General features: G+C 44.8%; 1 long non-coding RNA gene across 1 annotated transcript in view; it reads right to left on the bottom strand.

The window, feature by feature from the left end:
• Positions 1-15,235, bottom strand: part of LOC128115176 (uncharacterized) — a 55,373-nt gene extending 40,138 nt beyond the window's left edge. Inside the window, exon 1 of the long non-coding RNA XR_008220030.1 lies at positions 15,031-15,235. This is a non-coding gene — a long non-coding RNA (uncharacterized LOC128115176). The remainder of the gene's footprint in view (positions 1-15,030) is intronic.
• Between the last annotated feature and the right edge of the window lie 6,660 nt (positions 15,236-21,895).

Below are 21,895 nucleotides of genomic sequence, written 5' to 3' on the forward strand. Positions count from 1 at the left end.
TAAAGATCCAAACATTTCACTGGGGGGAAAAATGATCTTGTCTAGAAAGGTTCCCTTTAAAGTGCATTTATAGTTCCCTTTACTCTATGCTATCCAGGCCTTACAGGTCAGTTTCTCCCAGTTCCCAGGGGAAGAATGGAATGACATGAGGAATACACCTTGAAATTCTTAGATGATAAAAAAGGATTAAGAATCAATAGTCTTTCTGCTTCAACTCTTTCAAATTTCCTTTCATCCCCACAGAGTGCAGGTACCGAGGAGTGAGTGGCACATTTGGTGATCTGATGTGTTTTGCCAGGAGTTAGAGGAAAGTGTCTCTGGGTAACATCACTGACTGCAAACTGGCCCTCCATTGATTCTGGGCGGAGGTTGTAGTGCTGAGCCTCGGGGAGGAATATATCAGACTTGTCCTGCGTAATGTAGCAAAAAATCCAGCTCGTTGGTTGCACCAGCCCCACCCCAAGATTCCAGGTGCCCATTCCACTAATAGCTACCATACTGGACAGTGGCAGGGTTGGAGGTTCCATCACCACAGAGTGCTCTACTGAACACCTTGGCATAAAGTCTCATTTGCTAAGTTAGAATTCAAATCTGAGCACAGAGGTGAGAGAGGTAGCCTCATCCTGCCTCCTGGAATCTAGATCTGTGTGAGGGTTCATCTTCCTGGTCAACTTCACTGGACTGAGGGATGACTGGGAGATAAGCAAAGTACAGGCTTGCGTGTGTCTGTGAGGGCATTTCTTGAAACAACCAGACTACAAGGCTCCACTCTGCCCAACCATTTCATCTGGTGGATTAAATGTATATAGGGTCATGGTTAATCTTCACTATCAACATGACTAGATTTAGAATCAGGTGGGTGATACACCTCTAGATGGATATGGGGCTATTTCCAGAGAGCTTCAACTGAGGGAGAGAGGGGGAACTCACCCTGAACTGGGAAGTACTGTCCCATGGGCTGGGGTTTCAAACTGAATAAAACACAAAGAGGAAGCTGAGTACCAAATCTCTCTCTCTCTCTCTCTCTCTCTCTCTCTCTCTCTTCCATCTCTGTCTCTCTCCCCCTCCCTCCGTTTCCTCCCTCTCTTCCTCTCTCCCTCTCCCTCCACCCTGCCCCCAATTATGGAAGCAGTGTGACCAGCTGCCTCATGTTCCTGCCACCTCCCCTCACACTGTGAAACAAAGAAAACTCTTGTTTAAATTGCTTTTGTCAGGTAATTTGTCTCAGCTACAAGACAACTGCATCTGTGAATAGATTATTGGGAAGGGGTGAGAATGTGGAAAGTAGGGTGTGGACAGAGAAAATAGGTCCCTGAGAGCCTGCCCTTGCATCGATAACTTGTCCTGGTTCCTTGAATGACTATGTCTTGCTTTGCTTCCTAGTTGCCAGGAATTGAATGGCTCTGTTCCAGATGCTTCTATCACCATGGGATGTCCCGTTTCATCCCGGGTCCAGAAATAACGGAGGCAAGAACGTATGGAGTCGACATCTGAAACCAGGAGCCAAGATACGTAAACCCTTACTATAAGCAGTCCTTTGGGTGTTTTAGTCACAGCAGCAAATATCCGACTAAGACAAACTACATTCCAACCTCAGCTGTGCCGCACGCATTTGGCTCTTTCAAGTCCTTGACAGTTGGTTACCTCATCTGCAAGAATGGGTGGAACCATTCACTCAGTTCGCCTGCTGTGTTTAACATGCACCGACTTCAGGCTGAAACACACATTGCAAACAACAGGCAGGCTGTGACAGATTGGTAGCAGCACCTCTCAGTGCTGATGGAACTCTCTGGCTCATCACAATGCTTCCAGCAAGAAGCGCCCAGATAACATGCACGGAGCGCCTTCCATTGGGCCTGGCATGCAGAACACGCTTCATATGTTAACTGATTGTCAGAAGCCAGTGGAGATAACAGACTCCTTCCTTAGTACTGCTTCCCAATTCTCCTCTTCCATTTTGCTAGTCTTTTCTGTATCATTGCAAGCTAAAAATGACTTAGAGAACAGCCACTGTAAAGACAAAGGAGCTGTGGGTCTAGACAGGGTCTAGAAAGCACACCAGTAGATGCGGTCCGAACTCCAGGCTAACTCTTGCCTTCCTACCCATTCCAAGGAACAAATAGAATACAGCATTCTTAGGGATTCCCATCAGGCTCACAAGAAACTTGAGTGTCTATTGAGAAGGAAGATACTTGAGGAAAAAGCTCCAGTCTTTATCATGGCCTTCTAGTATCTAAGCCATGTGAGCATCTCTATTTGGAGAATGTTGGCAAGGACATGGGTGGAGGTCACAATACCCAGGAAAGACAGGAGAGTCACTGAAGTCTGAGTGCCCATCACCCAAACCTCCCTCAGGAGTCAACACAGCCCAGAGAATCTTCCTTCTGATGCTGGGGCATGTCTGGCTCGGCTCTTCTCTGATGTGCATATGCCCAGGTGAGGACACCTCAGCCTCTTGGCTCTCTGATTTCAAAGCAGGACTCCAGAATGCTTTGACTTGATCAGAAGTTCTGATGTCATGTCAGATATGATATCACGTTCTGAGTTCTCATGTCCACCCAGCCGTCAGCTTAGCTGTGTGCTCTTGATGGAGACAGCCAGCCTATCAGGTTCATGTATCAGTAAAATGACCATGGCTCCTCTCTTTTGTGTGTACTGTTTAATGAGAATGAAAATGCATATGCAAGCCAGATGTAGTAGCACACGCCTTTAGTCCCAGCAGGGAGGAGGCAGAGGCGGGTGGGTCTCTATGAGTTCAAGGGCAGTCTGGTTTACATAGCGAGTTCTGGGCCAGTCAGAGCTACATATCGAGACCCTTTTTTACTTGTTGTTTTGTTTTGGTTTTGGGGTTTGTTGTTTTTTTTTTTTTTTTTAAGTGAAGGCTAACAGAGAGTGTTTGCATACATTAAGGCAAATGGGAAAGTACTGACAATATTTTAGAGAACAGCAGATGTCTGGGCTGAGGGCCCATGTAGAGAATCTGTGGTCTCAGGACCACGGAAAGAAAAATCAAGGCGCTTGATAGTTCCTCCATTGCTAACATCTTTCCTCACTCTTCTAAGAGTGCTGGGAAGCCAGTTCTTGTTCTTAATGTCACATGAAGGGCAGAGAATCGTGACAGAGAAACCACTTCAGGACAAAGCCCACAGTGTCGTTAGTAGTGTGGCTAGAACGGAGGAACCTGAGCCATGGAATGTAAGAGTGACAATAGGCAAGAACTCTACCACTGAGCCACTGACGTTTGCCCAACTACCTCTGCTCCTCCAGCCTCACAAACCAGTAAATTCCCTTGCTGTTTAAGCCGAGATGAACAGGATTTCTGTTGTCTGCATTAATGGGTGCATGCCCCTTGGGTAGTGTGGATGCACCATGCCCAATTCATCTTGGGAAGCCCAGAGACGGCCATGTCTCTTCACCCCCAGGGTCAGATTCTTTGTTTCCGTCAACTATTCCTCATATGAAATGGTGGGAGTATCTGGACATTTGAAGACTCTTCTGAGTGTGGTCACACTTGTTTTAAGTAACTTGGTATCAGCAAACCATCACAGGTTCAGATTTCTACCACTTGGGTATTTGGGGAGGCCAGCTGAACAATAGGAAGCTGAGACTGGAGTCCTCTGCCCTCTGCTCCCTTCCTCCTGCCTCTGTTCCAGGGACCCCGGGACTGAGGGTGGTCACATAGGATGTCTCTTCCCTCAGAAACAGCCTGGCTGCCTCTCTTCCCAGCTTCTGGATAAATAACTCATGTTCTCGTCACTGCGCGTCACAGATAGAGGGTTTTCAGTGGGGTTCAATGTAATTGCTACCATCTATCACTTTAATAGCTGAATGAAGGTGAGATGTAATTAGAAAGGGTGTCAGTGGAATATGGAGTTTGTTTTACAATTATCTATACAGCCTGGGGGACCATCAGCACAGAACACTGCCTTTTAAAAGCCCAAGAAACATGTGGCACAAATTGCATCATGGAATGATTTAAAGGGCCCCCGATCAGATTCCATCATGTTCTTTCGGTTCCTTTGAATATGGGTGTAGGCTTTTGTGCCTCGGGCACTCAATGGGCGCTGGATAAAGTTTTATAAGTCCTTTGTTTTTTAGAAATCAAATCCTAAACTTGACCTGATAGGCTTCTTGGGAGGTGGACTCAAGAAGATCACAAGTTCAAGACTAGTCTAAGCTACAAAGTGAGTTCAAGGCTAGTCTGAGTACTTTGTAAGGCCTGGTCTCAACATAGAAAGTGAAAAGGGAACTGTGGATACAGTTCAGTGGTAGAGTCTTGCTTAGCGTGGGTGACGACTTAGGTTCAGTCTCCAGCATTGGAAGTTGAAATGGAATCCATATCTCGTTGGCATACTTTAGCACCAGAGACTGTTTCTTATGTGACCACTCTTGAGCATCCCAGGTGCCGCTGCCTTGACAAGCTGTTAATGACTTCCGAAGAGACAGTAATCTTCAGGGTCGACAGTGAGGGCGGCCTTTAGTCTGCATGCTATCCTTCTTCTCCAGTAAAGAATCGCCCCTTCCATTATTTTTTATTGCAACAAAATAAACACAATGTGAGACTTACCATTTTAAATATACAATTCAATGGTATTAAGCACATTCACAAAGTCAGGCAACAGATACCACTCTCCACTTCCAGAACATTTCTTCATTTGCGACAGCAATGTGGGTTAAATAATAGTCACCACCCCTCCCCCTTGTGTCTTCTAAATCCACTCTACTTTCTGTTCCCTTATGTGTCTACATAGGAGTGTTCACACAACTCTACCCAAGTGGGGTTTCATACCACTTACCATCTGGTTTCTTATTTATTTCATATAGCATGTCATCTGCATTTAACCATGAAACAAACTAAGTCAGAATTACCTTCCATTTCCAATGCTGAATAATATTCCACTATATTGTACATTCATTCATTCATTGAAATTTGTAGAATCTGTAGAAAGAAGTAGAATAGAAACTACTTCTATCTTTGGGCTACGGGTGCTATGATTATTAAATGAATATACAAATATTCATATGGTTACCCACTTTTAACTCTTTGGTTATATATCCAGAGGTGGAATTATTAGACCATGTGGTAACTCCATGTTTAACCTTTACAGAATCCTAAACTATTTACTACAGAGGTTGTGCTAATAATAATTTCTATACTTCCTATCAACTTCTCTCTCTCTCTCTCTCTCTCTCTCTCTCTCTCTCTCTCTCTCTCTCTCGCTCTCGCTCTCGCTCTCGCTCTCGCTCTCACTCTCGCTGTCGTGTGTGTGTGTGTGTGTGTGTGTGTGTGTGTGTGTGTGGGTGTGTGTGTGAGAGAGAGAGCGAGAGAGAGAGAGAGAGAGAGAGAGAGAGAGAGAGAGAGAGGAGAGGAGAGAGAGAGAGCGCACGTGCACACATATGTGATACTGTGATATTGGGGACTGCAGTGAGGATACCCCTAGTATAGTGTCTCCATCTTCTCCAAAACATTTAATTCAACACTGTGGAAAAATGCTGTCCCCTAACAGCTCCATCTCAACCACGGCTCCCACTACCATCTTAGCTTTAAACGTGCTTTATCATGCCACAGGAAGAAATCAGCAGCTGACAGAGTGCTGATGGCTGACCCTTATTTAGAAGATACTGTCAGTGGGAAGAACATTGCTCCCAGATAACGATCACTTGCTGCTAAATAAATGCCAGGGCTTGTCTCCTGACGGATGCTATGCAAAAAAAATATCAATTACTCACCATGGCCTTGCTGGTTTACTGTGGTGTTCACCCCATCAAGGGGCCAGGACCCTTTGGAGGACAGAGCCCAGGAAGGCTGAGAGCACCCTCACCCTAACGCCTGGTGCCTGGGCAAAGGTGAGAGAGGATACAGAGGAGGCTCTGTATCCAACTTGCTGTGTGACTGGGGTGGGTGTAGCTTGCCTGGTTTGACAGTGCCTCAGTTTCTCTACCCTGTACTACCATGGCTGTTAGCTACAACCCAGACTGCTTGTAAAAGTCTGGAAAATACACTAGACAAGTGGTCCTCAACCTTCCTAATTCTCCAACCCTTTAGTACAGTTCCTCACGTTGTGGTGACCCCCCCCCCCCCACTGCCAACCATAACATTTTTGTTGCTACTTCATAACTGTAATTTTGCTACTGTTATGAAGTGTAATGTAAATAGCTGGTATCCAGGATGTGGGACCCCTGTGAAAGGGTCGCTTGATCTCCAAAGGGGTTGAGAGGCCCACAGGTTGAGAACCTCCGCTCTAGACCAACACTGGGATTTCCAATGGTGCTTTCAACACTGCCTTAGTACTCATTCCATCCTTTAGGCTGGCAGCAGTGGAAGGAAAGGGGGAAAGACAGCGTATATTGTCCATCACAGGCATGGCACAGGACTTAGAGGATAGAGCTCCCCAGTGTGAGGTCCCTGGCAATAAGGAAGCCTACACTTGAACTCCGAGCCCCATTTTCTTTTGTTTGCAGAGGACTGCTGCATGCGGAGGCAGATGGTCCTAGATTCAAATCCCAGTTCAACCACGGATGAGTGTGATAAGACACACAATCCCGGTGAGGGTCAATTTCATGATTTAAAAAGGGGCCAAAACTCTGTTTGTGCCTGAACTGTTGCATGTCCTCCTAACTTTGCCCCTGCTCCTCTGGCATGTCTTCAGAGTGACTCTTTAAGATATAGGTCAAACCATGCTGCTCCTACATCCCATTCCCAGCAGCTTCTTCAGGAAAAGGAGAAGCCAAAGCCTGTAATGGCCGAGAAGACCCACAGGACCATGGCTCTGTTCCTTCACCAAACTCATCCTCATCTACTTCCCTCAGCCTCCCTGCCTTGCTCTGAGGTCAGGGTCCTAGTATGCACCATTGGACTTCTGGGAAGACTACCCACAAAACTGATCCTTCATTCACATCCTCCAAGTGTTTATTCAAACGTTTGCATCTTTATAAAGCCAAGCTTCACAGTCCTGTTAAAAACTGCAAGATTGGGGCTGGGGAGATAACTCAGTGGGGTAGTGTTTGCCACACAAGCATGTGGACCTGGGTTCCAGCTCCAGGTTCTGTATAAAAGCTGGGTGCAGTAGTGTGCACTTTTAATCCCAGCACAGGGGAGACAGGCAAGCAGAATACTATGGCTCACTGGCTGGCTAGCATGGCCTAACAGGCAACCCTCTGGTCCCAGTGAAAGATCCTGTCTCAATTAAAACATTAAAACAACAAGTTTTAATCCCAGCACTCAAGAGGCAGAGGCAGGTGGATCTCTATGAGTTTGAGGCCAACCTGGTTTACAGAGAGTGCCAGGCCTGCCAGAGCTACCTAGTAAGATGTTGTCTCGACAAACAAACAAAAAAAACAACAACTAAACAATAACAATAACAAACCATGGTGGAAGGTAACTGAAGAATGATACTTGAGGTTCATCTCTGGCTTCCACATATACAAGCGTGCGCGCGCACACACACACACACACACACTTCAGGTTCATCTCTGGCTTCCACATATACAAGCGCACACACACACACACACACACACACACACACACACACACACATACACACACACAAACACACACATCCTGCACATAACCCCCTATGACCCTTTCACAAAGGTCACCTAAGACCATTGGAAAACACGGATATCTACAGTATGATTCATATAACAGTGGCAAAGTTATGTTATAAAGTAACACCGAAAAGTTTTATGGTCAGGGGTCAGCACAACATGAGGGACTGTATTAAAGGGTCAGAGCACTAGGAAAGTTGAGAACCAGTGCCCTATACCCTTCTTTTCTCCCACTGAGCATCTGTCCATCAAGCTATATACTCTTTGTTCACAACTTAGAATGCTGGGTTTCACTGTATTTGCTCTCTTCACAAGAATGTTAGAGCCTACAAAACTGGGGAATTGGGTCAGTCTTACTACATTCTGTATCCCCAGAACGTAGAATGTTGCTTGGTACATCACTGGTGCACAAATTGGGGGCCTGCCTTCAAAATACGATAATGTTTCTTTCAGAAAAGTTAGAAAGTAAGAGAGCAAAGGAAACCAAAGTCACCTGTAACACTCTTATGCAAAGTTTGGCGTGGTCAGAATTGTGAAATGTATTTTTTGACTATATATATGTAATATTATGTATAGGTACATTTGCATACATATACATTTACTTAATATTCACCAATTTACCAGCTTTGGTGCCGCTTACCCATTTCTGTAAAGTCCAGTTTCCATTTGTAAGCATTGTCTTATCAAGGTTTTATCAGATATCTTTGTGCCAGGTTTATAGTGACCTCAAAAGCTAACCGGACATACATCTGATTTCAAAATTTTACATTTCAGGAAATGCTTTATGATATGAAGGGGTTTTTCTTCCTATTTATTTAGTCTGCCCGAGACTCACTACAACTTTCTGGAACTATAAACGTATGTTATTAAATTTGGAAAATATGTAACCATTATTTTTTTTCAACTTTGTTTTCTGCTTCATTCTTTTTTTTCTGTTACATTCACACATTTCACGCTATGTGTGCCTTGCTCTATGTTACTCTCCAGACTTCTGAGATTCCACTGGGACATTTAACCTTTTCCTCCCCTTTTCCTTATCATGAATAAATTCTATTATTCCGGTGTCAAGTTTACTAGCACATTTTGATGCCATCTCCAACTTCTATTCATCCCAATCAATACATTTTAAAATGTCAATTGTTATGTATTTTTTTCATTCTGTATATTACACTTGATTCTTTCAAAATGGCAATCTATTTTCTGAGAACCCATATTTTTTCATTCATTGTTCGTGTGTTTTCCTTCCACTGTTCTCACAGTTTCTAATAACTGTTTTAAGCACTTTTTTAAAAAAACTATTCCAACAGCAGGGTCAGTTTGTATTGCTGGTGTTTTCTATTGACTGTGTATGGCAACCCCTGTTTTTTGGTCCTATACCTTTCAATTGTATAACAGAGAAGTGACATGCAGTAGAAACTCTGACTTGTTTTCGTGCTTTCAAGTGCATTGGATTAATAGTGCATCAGGTAATTAAACTGACTAAATTCAAATTCTAAGTTATATTTCTTTAAATGGATATTAGCTCCATTCTTTTACATGTCCAATTAGGATACTTGGAGTCCTCTCCATGTACAAACTTGAATCAATTCAGAATTGGCAATGTGTGTGTGTGTATATATGTGTATAAACATAGTTAAAGTATATTATGTGACTATATGAACATGCTACACCAAATCCCATTACCTTGCACAGTAAAAACTAAATATAATTGGTGGAGAACTTATGATGGTATTTTGAGTGTTTGTATTTTGTCACTTCCTCTGTGACAGTATCTTTGTCCTCAATTTCCATGGGCTTTTGAAGCTTTGAAACACATTCCTGACCCTGAAGACTTATAAGACTCCATGGTATTGTCTCTCTCATAGTGTATCCTAGAGAGGTGCAAGCAGGTGAATACCTGTGAATATCTTACCAGCACAGATAACTTTTCTTCAGTTTCTTCTTGCTTTTACTCTTTTTGGTACCTTTAGACAGTGTGTGTGTGTGTGTGTGTGTGTGTGTGTGTGTGTGTGTGTACGTGTATTCCTGAGTTTATAATTCTATATATAGAAGTTAGTTTAAAGCAAGCTACCCTGCCATTATTAGAGGCAAACACCGTTACAATTTTTTCCTTTTGTCCATTTGATATCCTCTGTCCCTTTGCTATTTATCTTTATCATTCATATTTTCCTGATCATTTATATGCTGATCTCGTTGAGTTCATTTCTATATCAGTTCTGATCATGACACATCGGAACTGGCCTGTAAAATAACTTGTATTTCCTACTTGAAACAGAACACAGAACCTAGCCTACGAGAATATCTGTAACGGTACCACATTCAAACACAGAGTTAAAGGTCTCTGCAAGTTCTATCTACACATACACTGCTGTGTTGGCCTCTGCATTTGGAACATGTAGTGTCCACACTCCTGGGTCCATATCATATAACCATCTTTGCCCAGGACTGATGGGCTAAGGTTTCTTTTCCATTACAGCATTCTAACTACTGTTTTAGTCCAAACAACAGTTTGTTCACCATAGTACATAGGGAATCAAGATCATTGAAGATCACTGATTGGGAAGTCAGGAGGTCTGAGATTCTAACCTGGATTCTTCTACCTTGTAACTCATAGTAGGACTCAGCTTCTCCTTTTTACCCCCTCTTCTAGTGTTAAGGATAATGTCAAGATTGCCTCACACTCCAGGCAGCTGCAATATTGTTGAGCTACATCTCCAGTCTCTGCTCAAGCCTTAAAATAGCCTCAATAACTGAGCATCATGCTGTAGGTAGGATGTGGAAATGCCAAACACATTGTGTGGCACACAAGAAAACCTCAACAAAAGTTGAAGCTAAATTTTTTTCTTGACCAGACAGCAAAAGCAATGGGGGCATCTAACAATAAAGGGAGACTTGAACATGGGGTGAGCTCAGTGCCGTGCAAGATATTAAATAAGATGAGAGGGAGCAGGGGGCTTGGGACTGGATTCCTCAGGCACTAGAGTGTATTTTCCCTCTGGAGCAATAATAACCAGCTACTTCTTAATCAAAATTTACTGCTAAATTTCCAATGGTATATTGCGCACAGAAATACTGTAGAAATTGACAAAGAAATGAAGGTGATTTTCTTAATAAAAAGTTGCTAGCAAGATGTGTGGTAGGGTGTGCCTTGGATTCTGTTCCCGAGCTGTCTTGGCCCTCTTCCCCACAGTGCCAAAAATTCTCACACAGACAAATATACCCAACAAAGACGCTTTAGCTTACGAGAGGATCTCAGCAAACTAATGTTTGGATCTGAATCTTTCTTTGCAAATGTCTTCCAATGAATTACACCCACAAGGCCACCAGGCTTCTCGGCACCTAGACTGAGCGGCCCTGACAGGGGAGGCAGGGGCTGGTCCCTCCCCTACAGCTGGCTGGCTAACCAACCTAGCCAAAAGGGCAGGTTCCAGATCAAGAGAAAGAGCATCTCAAAATCAAGGTGGGTAGGCATCTAAAGAACAATATAAGAAGTTGACTTATTGCCTCCACATGTTCATAAATACATGTGCACCTCCATACATGAATACTCTCCCCCTACACACACACACACACACACAGAAATAGTAATAATGAAATAAAGTCCTACATAAAGGACAGAGAGTCCTAGACATACCTTTGGGGTCCCTCTGAATTGTCCTCAACTAATCAGTCTTTGCCTTCTACCTTATGCCTTTTCAAATGGATTCATTTTTTTTTCTTGAATACTTTTTTTGGAAATAGATTCTTTTCTCATACAATATACCCTGATTACATCACCCCCTCCTCCTGGTTCCTTCCCACCTCCCCTCCCATCCAGATCCACTCCCTTTCTGTCTCTCACTAGAAAAGAACAGGTCTCTAAGAGATAACAACCAAGCATGACAAAATAAAATATAGTAAGGTAAAACAAAACCATCATATTGAAGTTGAACAAGGCAAATCACCAGAAGGAAAAGAGTCCCAAGGGAAGGCATGAGAATCAGAAACCTGCCCATTGTGTGAACTCAAGAGTCCCATAAAAATGCTAAACTCGAAATTATAATATAGATGAAGAGAGCTGTGTGGATGCTGTCTCCAGCAACAGGGCCTGGCTGTCCGTTTGTGGAAAGCACCTATTATCTTGGCAACAGCCTGAGTTGTTTGGGGATTTCCATGGTACCACTTTGGCCAACAATCCAATTGGGTGGAACCCAGTCCCCAGTACTGGAAGCTTCATTTGGTGACAAGAGATGGCTGGTTGGGACTTTGTCTCTCTCATTATTTGGAGACTGCATTAGCATCGCCTTCATATATTTTAGGAAGTTTTCATCGCACTGGGAGGATCAGGTGGAGAGGGGGGAGGAGAGAAAGGGTTGAGGGAGGGAATGCAGGAAGAGACAGAAAGAATGGGGGGGCATTTGAGAGATGGTATGGATTAGTTCTTATTAATAAACTCCTCTGCCACCTGAGGCTGAGTTGGAAAGTGTCTCATTGCTCTTGAACACCCTTGAGAAATGCTTCAAGTACACTTCACACACTAGAGGGGAAGTCATTTCTAGAAGAAGATAGGTTTCATGCATAACAGATCTAAGCTAGGAAATGGCTTTTATTTTGTAGAAAATGAAGGCTCCAGCATTACATAATTTTGAGAACCAAAGGAGATGCATTTGCATGCTCTTCAAACTCTTGCTGCATCATTGGTAAATGCGTTTCCCAGGGTTCTCTGCAGCTTCCATGGCTACTTTTCTGGTTCTACTTTCCTCACACGAGTTGCCCCTTTGATTCTCTGCCTCCACCTACATTTCCTCCTCTTGTCCAGTGAATTCTGAGTGTTCCTGCTTGCTCGCTTCCTCATCTCCAGTCTTCCAGGATGACCTCACTCTCCTGACGTCTTGCTCTGACACTTCTACACCTGTGACTTCTGCCTCTTCCTCTCTCACCTCTCTCTGGAGCACCTTGAATAGTCCCAGTTGGGTGCGTGTTGTTTTCTTGACATGATACTTGTCTCAGAACCACTCACTTTTCCTCTTTGCTGCCCTTGATTCTTCGATTCTGGGATCTGCTGCTGCGGACCCAAGCAATCTCACACTATCTCTGAACTACTTCCCTCTCCCTCCCCCTTCCCCCCCCCCCCCCACAGATATTCAGTAAGAAGGAAACTGTCTGATTTGTCTTCAGAAAAATTTGTCTTCTGTTGTCCATTGGTCCTACACTGATTAAAACTCTTAATGTTTTTTTTATTTGGAAAAAAATCACTGAGACCTCTATTTGCAAGTCTGCCTCCTCACAGCCTCATTCAACTCCAATGTGTCCTGGCCCCGAGTCTATATTTGTTGATATTTTACTGGCCAGAGCCTGCTTCTACCATTGCTGCCCTTTCTCTGGACAAACAAGCAGACTCAAGGAACTCTAGAACCATCAGATGGCTGGAACAACATGCCCTCACCCTTCTTCACCATATACTACACCCCTCTGACCATGCCTGGGCAGGTGGGGTAAGATTACAGCCTTTGTCTACACTGGCCCAGGTATGACAGGAGGTGACAAGAAAGCCTCCTTATTTTGTTTGTGAAGTCCCACTCAGTTGGAATAAAAAAAAAAAAAAACCCAAGATTTTAGATCCAGATTTATTAGTAGAATGCATTTTTTAGTTAAGGAAAATTTCAAACACAAATGGGAAAAATTATGTATATTAAACCCCAATAAACCCATGACCCAGCTTCAACAACTGTTTGATTCATGCCCAATTTTGTTTTCTCAATACCCCACGTAATTCCCCCTTCCTACCTTGGAATATTTGGAAGCAAATTTAGAATGAAGACATCAGGATTGAATTGAGCTGAAGCACCCTGGTCACAGCCTGCTTTGAGTCACAGCTTTAGCTCCCCTGTGGACCTTCTCAGCACATCCCCACCTGGTGGCTCTTGGGTGCAGGGCTCTGTAAGAGACCCTGGGACTGGGCTCCCCCCGCCCCACATTCTAGCTTGAAGCTGCCCTCTGCTGGAGGCAGACAGGACAGTTGGCAAAGTACTGCCTACCATGTCCCCAAGGGCAGTTTCACCATCACACTTTTCTCTGTACATATAAGGGCCATCCTTGAGTTTATGAGGGGCCTTGAGGGGGGATTACAAAGCTCAGCTCTTAAAGACTTACAGTGGACTACAATCCAGATATCCAGGAACCTATTTGAGGGACTTGGCAGCATAGTCTTGGGGAGAAAGAAGGGTGACCGTCACAAGTGTCACAGCAAGGAGACATGATGTGCATGGACTGTTGGGAGAGCATGGTGTCAGACCAGAAACCACAGGGAGTGGTTCACTTATGTAGGGCCTCCATGTCGCCTTTATAGTAATCAGAAACATTTTCAGGACTCTGGGCTCAAGATACAAATTTGCATATTACTTTACATAAGTCAGCATATGGAGTTCACTCACCCTTAACACCAAGAAAGGGAAATTAAATTCAATTAGATTAATTAGTGCAACTGATTGCAAATTGTTTTCAGACCTAATATTAAGGGTGCTGCATGCAGGAAATACTGAAGAGATGTTTTAATTGGGAGAACGGGGGCGGGGGCAGGAGGGAGGCAGCTTGAGCAGCTGAACCTAGTTTGCTATAGAGGAGTGGGGGCAGGGGGGGCGGGACTAGGAAGGGTAGGAGGGGCTTACATACATCTGGGATGTTTTTGTCATTGTCCAGATCCCCTCCTTCAGCCACCCCCTCCCCCTGCAGCTGACTTACCTGGAAGGTAACAAAGCCCAGTTTAGCGCTACTCATCTTTTCTCATGTTCAATATTCCATTCAATTTCCTTGTTCTGTTTAAGTGAGCTGGAGGAGGTTTTAGTGCTCAGAGCCTCGCTCAGCACACTGCTCTCTTATCATGCCTTCTCTTCTTTCCCTCTCCCTCCCCTTGTTGTTTCCATTTTATCCTTCGCCTTATTTCTTGCCTTATTTCTTGGAGGACATGGCCTGGGGGCCAGGGCTCAAGGAAAGAGGGTCTTCTGGGTAGAGGCCAGAGCACTCCCCTTCCCCAGCCCTGCAGGGCTATAGATCAGCCTCTGAGCATAGAACTGGCTCTATCTGGGCAGATCCTGCCTTGACAGTAACTGGGCACACACTGCAGCCTGTAGCTTAGAGCCAGGGCCAGCAGCCTCCTTTATTGGGTATCTGTCTTGGTATAGAGTGGGTCTTGTGCTGGGGACTCATTATGGGGCCTCCCTTCCCTGATTGAAAAGGTCCAGCTCACAAGGCCAGGTCCTGAACACTTTACAATGTCTCCTGTCCCCACTCCTTGGTTCTGAAATCCTGCTTGGTGTCTTCCTGACCATGGGGTGAATAGCCAGAACTGTGTGGCTGCCAGGCTCTGAACATGCCTGCTGCCTGTCCTCAACCCCAACCCCTCGATCCCAGCCTCCGTTTTTCTTTCCAGGCCTCTCCTCTGTGATGCCACAGCACAGGGCTAGGGTACTTGATAGGAAGGCAAGGCCTGGCCGGCCTTCTTACCTTTCTTCCTTCTCATACACTCTCTGGAGAAGACGCCACAGCCAGTTCCCCCAGGAGGCAGTACAATGGGTGGCACAGGAATCTCCGAGGGCTCAGCAGTAGGTTGGAGACTTTAACCTTTCTCAGGTCCGTAGTATCCACGTAAGCTCGCAGAAAACCTTGCAGGCACGCACACAGGCACGTACGCACGCTTGCAGGCAAGCTTGCACGCACGCACGCACACGTACTTCACGCACACCGCACGCACTCACGCACGCAGTCTTACATGCGCTAGACCCTGTATGGTGTGAGATAATTCAAAGGTGGACACAGTCTAGCAAGGGCAGGTAAGAAGCAGAAAACAAACAAACGCAAACAAACCCACTCCAAACCAAACCCAAAACCAACTAGAAGGAAATATTCAGAAGGAAGAGAACAGGAAAATCTCCCAAGAGAAGCACGGGCGGGCTGAGGCTGTCTGGAGGAAGGGGGACTGACGGTGGGTCTGGATGGGTAATCCAAAAAGCCATTGAGAAGCCCACCCAACCTGACCATGCCAGAGTAAGACGAAAATAGGAATATGTGTGAAGGGGAGGAAGAGTGTCGCAGCAAGAGGTGGCAGGTCCATACTAAAATGACCACAGTGGTAGATGAGGTCTACTCAGGGGCATGTGCGAGCAAAAAGCAAAATAAAGGAAACAGGAAGAAGCAGTGGCCTGGGGGCGGGGGGGCGGGGGCGTGGGGGTAGAGGAAGAGCAGAGATATAAGAGGAGACATCAAAGGCTCCTTGTTTTAATTTTTTTTATATATAAAATTCCTCTCCTTTTCTGCTTCTTCCAACTGATGTAAAAAGATGGAGGTTGGAAGATCCTGCCTCATCGAATCTGCAGAGTTTGCGTGCCGGGGTCTCGATGTATGCTTCCCTGTGGGTCCTGGAGCAGCTGAACACACACCTTCCCAGACATCCAGGCAGAGGAGGTGGCTCTCCCTGGGCAGTGGTCTGCTTTGCATGATGATAAGCAAGCTCCTGACAGTGCTAAATGGGCGTCGACTTCCAATAAACCCCATGCTGGTGGGTGCAGCGTGAGAGGTAATAATCGTTCTTCCTGGCTTGCTCAAGCCGCAGTCAGGATTATAGAGACACATGAATCAGAGATGGCAGCCTGTAACAAAAGCTTTACCTCCAGCTGTTTTGTTCATTTTCTAAACAACAACAGAACATTCCCTCCTCCCCCCCACCCCACCCCTCCCTCTCATTTTTTTTTCCCTTTGTGTTTAAGATTCATTATCAGCCAAATCCTTTTGTCTGAGCCTCTAGGCTTATACAACAAGCAAAGGGAGGGAGAGAGGAAGAGAGAGAGGAAGGAAGGAAGGGAGGGAAGGAGGAAGGGAGGGAGGAAGAGAGGAAGAGAGGGAGGAAGGAAGGGAGGGAGGAAAGAAGGGAGGGAGGGAGGAAAGAAGGGAGGGAAGGAAAGGAAGAAGGGAGACCAGAAATGCCAAAATCACAGGAAATCTGAGCCTATGTCCCCTGGCCACTTGCATTTGCCAACCTTGAATGAGCACGTGGAATGGAACCCCAGGTTCCTGTTTGCCTAGCTAGACACCAGACACTATTCACCTTCCAGACTGGCTGGGATCTTGCCCCTCATTTGGGCGGAACTTGCTTTAGGAACCCTGGCTTTCTGTGCTGAGGTCAGCGTCAGGTCACCCTTTCACCAGATAAACAGGGCTACTGCCGTGCATCAGATACTTGATTGCCACATCCTTTTACCTGCCCAGTGGAAATGAGTAGTTCCGGGGCCTCTCGTACACTTGTGTTACACAACTACCACCTCCTTCCCTGTGTTAGTCATCTTCCTGTTACTATAGCAATTACTTGAGATAGGCAAACTTAAAAAGAATAAAAGGATATTTTGGATGATCGCTTTGGATGCTTCCAGCCCACCCACCAGTGAGTGGCCTCATGACTTTGAGCCAGTGGAGGCATATTCCATCATGATGATGGCAGTCGGGGTGGAGAAAGCCTGTTCACGTCACTTTCAGTAGATAAATGAGCAAAGGAAGAGGGAAGACAGGCACCAATACCACCTTCCAGGGCACAGGACCAATGACCTAACTGCCTCCCATTAAGCCCCACCTCTTAAAGGTGCTACTGCCTCCCAGGTTGGCAACAAAGTGTTTAGCGTGTGGGTCTTTGAAAGATATTTACAATGCAACAGTAGCAGGCTTGCTCTATAACATTTTCATTCCCCCAAATGGAAATGTTTTTAGCTATTTATTAAGCAGTTTGTTTTCATTTTCCCCCATCTTCCAGGCCTTGGCAACCAGTAATCTTGTTTCCAGTTCTGTAGATTTACCAATTCTAAACATTTCATATAAATAGAATTGCATAAAAGGAGACTCATGGGACCAGCCTCTTTCACTTAGCGTATTTTCAAGGTTAATCCACATTACAGTCTGTATTGGCTCTTCATTCCTTTTTATCTCTAGCTAATATTTCACTGTCTATAAAACCACATATTTTTTATTCATCCATCTGTTTATAGCTGTTTGGAGTGTTTCCACTTAAGGCTGTGAATCGTGTGTGTGTGTGTGTGTGTGTGTGTGTGTGTGTGTGTGTGTGTGTGTTTATGCAGCTCTTATCAATTCTTTTGATTTTATACACAGGAGTTGGAACTGGTGGGTCAAATGATACCTTTCATCTTTGAGAATACCACCCCTCCCGAATTATTTTCAACAGAAGCTAAACCATGCTCCACGCCTACCAGCATGATATGAGGGCTCGAGTATCTCCACACCTTTGCTATCACTTCCTGAGTTTGAGGTTTTGTTCATTTTAAAATGTTTTTATTATAGCAGTCCTAGTCAGTAGCATCGCCTGGTTGTCTTTTGGGAATTTTTTTGTTTATTTGTTTGTTGTTTTGGTTTTGTTTGCTTTCGAAATAACAGCTCCAGTAGGTAGGGATAGCTTCTAACTTGCTATGTAGCCAAGGGTGACCTTGAACATTTGAGTCTTCTGCCTCTACCTCTTAAATACTAGGATTACAGACACTCACCACCAGACCTAGTTTATACAGCGCCAGGAATTGAACCCATGAATGTGTGCATGTAGGCAAGCATTCTGCCTACTCAGCTACATCCTAAGCCCTCCTGGTCCTTTTGAGTGGCAGTCTTCTGATGAGAAATGATCATCAAAGTATTGAGTGTGTTTGTTAATGCTCTCTGAAAAGTGTTGATTCATTTGCAATTTTGTTTATTATTTTATTTTTTGTGTATAGATGTTTTTGCCTGCATGTGTATCCGTGTACTATGTGTATGCCTGCTGCCTATGGGTATCAGATGCCCTGGAACTGGAGTTATTGGTAGGTGTGAACTGTGGTGCTAGAAACCAAACCTGGGTCCCATGGAAGAGCAGCCAGTGCTCTTAACCATTGAGCCATTTCTATAACCTCTAACTTCTTTTTCTTTTTTTCTTTTTTTTTTTTGAGTTTTCGAGACAGGGTTTCTCTGTGTAGTTTTGGTGCCTGTCCTGGATCTCACTCTGTAGACCAGGCTGGCCTCGAACTCACAGAGATCAGCCTGACTCTGACTCCTGAGTGCTGGGATTAAAGGCATGTGCCACCACCACCCGGCACTAACTTATTTTTTAATTGGAGTGTTTGTCATTTTTGTTGGTGAGTCTTAGAAGCTCTTTATATATTCTGGATACTAAACTGTTATCAGATACATGATTTGCAAATACTTTTCATCTTTGTACCTTTACTTTTTTTTCTTTATATCATTTTATGTATCAAATCTTTAACTCTGAGAAAATCCAATTTGTCTAGCGTTTTCTCTGGCCACCCAGGCATTTGGTGTTATATTTTTAAAAAAAATCATTGACAAAGCCGAGACCATGAAGGTTTATTCCTGCTTCCTTCTAAGAGTTGTTGACTTTGGCTTTTTTTTTTTTTTTTTTTTTTTTTTTAACCTCATTGAACCATTTGAAGCTTATTTTTTTGTGTGTCTGGTGTGAGATAGAGAACTTGGCTCCTGCTACAATGCCTGCCTCGGCCTGGGGTCTAGCCCTGGACTTACTGCCTGCCATTAGTTGTCCCCAAGGCCAGTGTTCCTTGACCTGTATAATCTATTTGTCTGTGACCTTGGTCTGTACTCTATTAGCCTCCAGGTTTCTGGTCTGGATGACTACTTCTTCCCCTATCGTGAAATTTACTTGACAGGCTTTCTTTTATGCCAACCAGCTAAATTTGTTCTTGCAGCTCTCTCTTTAGTCCCATCATAGGTCTAACCCAAGTCCCTTCCCTCCCAAGGTTGAGGTTTGCTGCTACTGTACCCGGCCACTCTGGTCATATCTTGTGACAAATCAGGTTCCATCAACAAAGTGCAATTGCTAAGGGTGTGGGCTCTAAAACCGGGGACCAAGTCTCAGCTCTGCCGCTTACTACGTGGGCAACAGCAGTGGATTCTTTCTCCTTTGTGTGTCTCAGTTTCCTCCTCTATAAAATGGAAGTCATTATTTATATTTGCCTTGTGGGGTTGCTGTGGCAATTAAGTGAGTTCATATACAAAAAAAGAAAAGCGGGGGGCTTGGAAGAGTGGCTAGCACATGGTAATATTCTATAAGTATTCACTTGTAGTAACCATGCCCTAAGAATACCAGTAGTCTTTGGAAAGATTATAGCCAGGAGGACAATTTAGCATAGCTCATTATTCTCCTACATCAAGAATGGGGAGGGAGGCTGCCTCCCTGACCAAGGAGAGCAATAAACTTGTTCCTGCCAATAGCCCCAAGCAAGCAGCTTGGCAGAAGAGGGGCTGGGAGGAAGGTGTACCGGCCTGAAGCAGTCTCGCCGATTGCAAAATTCTGTGGGTGCCTCCCAGGTTACATAAATCTACGGCAAATTCAGCGGCATGCTATCTGTGATCTAATAAAAAGAGGCAGGCAGCAGGAGCCCTCCTGCTCTGCTGAACTGTCCTGAGCTCACCCTCCAGTCTGCCCCCACCCCATTGCCCCGCACACCTAATTTGCCTGATGTTGCAATTCTGAGGGAATCTTGTTATCGCTTGATGTAATTACCTGCAGTGTTGGATCTTGGGTCTAGAGTCACGTGTAAAGAAACCCAGGAGGAAGAGCGCCTCTCCCCCACACACACACACTGCTGCCACCCCAGTGGCTCTGTCCTTTTCTGAGTTGCAGATGACTCACTCCCAGGAGGGAGGTTAGCCACCCGGATTTATTGTCTGTCTGAATAGGCTCTGTGCAGTGTGACCAAAATAAAGTGGGGGAAAAATAGAGCTGTCTCAGCAAAATCTGCTGAATCAGAATTAACAAGAAAATCTTGTAACTAATGATTAGGAATTAAAATGTACTCAGGAGCTTCGGTGTTTAACTGAATCTCAGGGCTGCAGGGCGATACCGTGCCGAATAATGGGACTTGGAATCGCTCATATTCCAGTTGCTGCTGGGATGAAGGCTGGATAGACTCTTTACAACTTGACAAGGTGGGAGGCTGGTCTCCCCGCAACAACCTGGGGGTGCCACTCCTGGGAGGGCCTACTGCTCTCATCCCCACTCTCCATTCTCTTGAGGAAGGTGTATTGCCTGCCTATGGATCTGCACAGCTTGCATTCTGCCCCTCATTGGAGTCTCAAGACAGCCCATAGAGGGCAGGTGAAATATCTGATTCTATTTCCCAGAGGTGGACAGAGAGGCAGAGAGGGTCATTTAGCACATGACTGGACTTGGCCTAAATTTGGGTTTCTAGATTCTAGGAGTTTGCCTACAGAGGACATCCTTATCAATGAATAAGTAATCTCCTGCAGTTTAACTTTTCTATGAACCTATATTTTCATTTGCGGTGTGGTTAAGGAGCTGTGTGCTGTAGTGTACTGGCAAATTCTGAAGCTGCAGATGTAGAAGGATGGTTGTTTTATATATTTTAAGTGTTAAAAATAGTTTTCATTAGAACGAAAGTCAAGTATTTTCTTGCTTGCCTAACTTTAAAAGCACTTAACAAGTTTTACAAAATAATTCGGATCTGGAGCTGCACGGAGCTCTGGGTATTTTTAGTCTCTGGGCAAATGTATCAGGAAGCCATGGGGAATGATAAAGAGGGGCATGGAAGGAAATAAGCTTGCAGCCTAGTAATGGCCATTGCGCCTTCCAGTCACCTATGCTGGCCACAAGTCCTCAATGTCAGGGTTTACCCCGAGGGAGGAGTCTGCAGGTCTCTGAGCTCCACGCTGAGGTGGGAGACACAGTGTGATTTGATTTGAATTCCATTTGCAGATACATTTCTGCAAGGACACTGTTCCTCCCAGAGGAGCAGCCTTAAGATCAGAACTTGGGTGGGTGGTAGATGAGGGATCAGGACATGAGCCTCAGCAAAGGCAGCATGAAGTCCATAAAACTCATCTGAGATTGAGAGGCCCGAGTGAAGACAGAGAAAAGTTAGGGTAAGAAACCATAGCGTAGGAATGATGGAGAATTTAGGGGATCGGGCTCTGTCTAGTAAGGGCAGTGAGTGGTAGAAGTCCCAAAGGGCAGGCAGATGATACTGTGGACATATAGTTTAGTATAGCAGAGTCGCAGGGTCAGACATTAGGCATGGGAGGCCTAACAGGTCATTGGAACTACTTAAAGAATTTTCTCAAAATACATCTTCTCAGGCCCCAGCTACAAGATTCTGATAGTGAAGTCTGAAGAGATTCTTGGCTTTCCTGCACCTCACTAACTGAACAAGGCCTCACAAGTGGAGTGCTCATGAAACACAGACACACAATGAAGGCTTACCACACAGGAGCATCACTGAGACATGTGCACCTGAAAATAAAAAGGAACACTCTGTGAAGGAAAATTAAAAAGATGGGCCCACCTCACACTGGG

This window comes from Peromyscus californicus, unplaced genomic scaffold (assembly GCF_007827085.1).
Source record: "Peromyscus californicus insignis strain IS unplaced genomic scaffold, ASM782708v3 Scaffold_1__1_contigs__length_55948999, whole genome shotgun sequence".
In the NCBI taxonomy this organism is placed as follows: Eukaryota; Metazoa; Chordata; class Mammalia; order Rodentia; family Cricetidae; genus Peromyscus; species Peromyscus californicus.